This window comes from Phaethon lepturus, unplaced genomic scaffold (assembly GCF_000687285.1).
Source record: "Phaethon lepturus isolate BGI_N335 unplaced genomic scaffold, ASM68728v1 scaffold2302, whole genome shotgun sequence".
Classification (NCBI taxonomy): Eukaryota; Metazoa; Chordata; class Aves; order Phaethontiformes; family Phaethontidae; genus Phaethon; species Phaethon lepturus.
Genome location: NW_010523927.1, coordinates 22725 through 24669, shown reverse-complemented (window position 1 = coordinate 24669; position 1945 = coordinate 22725).

Sequence of the window (1945 nt, the reverse complement as noted above, 5' to 3'; positions counted from 1 at the left end):
CAGGGCTGGTCTTGTTCCTGCCGGCTCATCTTTCAGCACGTGGGGATGGCCTGTTCCTGCACCTTTAAGACTTCTTGCTTATATCCAGCCTTTCTGGACTCCTCTGCCCTTCAGGACTGCCTCCCAAAGGATTCTGTTAACCCATCTCCTAAACAGGCCAAAGTCTGCCCTCTGGAAGTCCAAGGTAGCAGTTCTGCTGATCCCTCTCATTCTCCAAGAATCGAAAACTCTTATTTCGTGATCACCATGCCCAAGATGGCCTCCAATCATCACATCACCCACAAGTCCTTCTCTGTTCACAAACCAAGTCATTTCATACTCCATTTTAATTATGTTTTTACTTGTAATTCACAGCATGATGCTGCTTCTAACAAGGAATAATATCACAGTCCTCCTGAGACTACTTTAACATATGTACTTTCCTGTAGGAAGGCTGTGAATCTAATGGAAAAGTTAGGCTAGTTCTTAATTGTACTTACTCCTGCTTCTTTTCTAAGGCAGATCTTAATCCCAATTTTTTTATCAGTAATGGAAACCAACACAGTGTGGAAAAAAATAAACACAATCATTTGAAACTGCTCTATGGATTAGTTTTGTTAGGAAAAAGAAAAAGCTATCCCAATATGTATGTCCACCCATCTTACAATCAGCACTATAAACTCTCCTTCAAAAAATGCATGGCAGAAGTAAAAAAGCTATCCCACTACATATGTCCATCCATCTAATAATCAGCACTGGAAACTCCCCTTCAAACATGCATAACATTAGTAGGATGTGATTGTTTCCTTGCTAACAAAGGCCCTTACATCTGTTTGGACATCCAGAAAACTTTAGCCTAAGAGCTAGGCATCAGAGACAGTAGTAAACAATTTAAATAGTCACCCAGGAATGACAAAGCTGTTCCAAATTTCACTGCAGATGTTGTGTGTAACCCCAACCTCCCTTAAAAACACACATTTATAGGTCATAAAAAATAAACTCATACATTGACCTCTCTCCTAGTAAATGAAATGTCACTAAGGAGTGTTCCCAAGCACAGGAACTGAAATCATCTATACCCTTAAACATCATAAGGGTGTCTAGCATGTTTTTTGGCATTATATGATATGAACTTTCTCTCACAGTTCCCAGGCACAGTTTGGGAGATAGTATAAGTCAAGGACCATTCCCAACAGGCATCTCACCTGTTTTACCAGGTAATAGAGTATCACATGGGATATTTGGTTCTAGCTGTCACGGCTGTCATGGAATGGATCCAGGTAGCTATAAGTTAGTAGTGCAATAAAATCCTAAGGAACCCCAGTCCACAGTGAATGGAGCTAAGTTAGCTTCGCACTTGCGCTGCTTTGGGGGCAAGAGCAGCCTTTAGTTTACACTTCAGTATTTGTACAAAGAACCCCTATTTCACTGCAGTGTGTTTGACTTAGGTAGAGAGAAATAATCCTTCTGTAGCCTTGGGACTTCAATAAAAGCACCTGCTTATCTGCTTTGTTGGCACGTTTCATCTCTGTGCAAACCCCTGGTAGAGGAGAGAAGCTTCTCATTTTTCCCGTTCGGAAACTGTGTGGGATATAAAAGCTAACTTCATGCATCATTGTTGCTATGAGTTGTTTGGGGTTTTTTTAATAAAAAAAGCCTAGCAGATTGTGACATCCTGATTCATAGACAGCAAGGCCATATGAACCACAAGGTTCACTGCAGTGTTCATGAACTAGCAGCTCTGACAGGATCCTGCTACCCAGTGAAAGCCTCATCCTTCTTTAGTTTCCTGAAACTGGATATTCAGTCATTTAGAAAATCAGCTCCCCTTCATGCCCATTTGCAATTTATATAATTTGGGGAAAGCTCATTTCTACATTTCAACAAATACATTTTACGGTTCAATTTCTAGGTTCCATTGTCAAAATGATGTTCCCGCATGCGGAAAGAAATAATCGCAGGCACT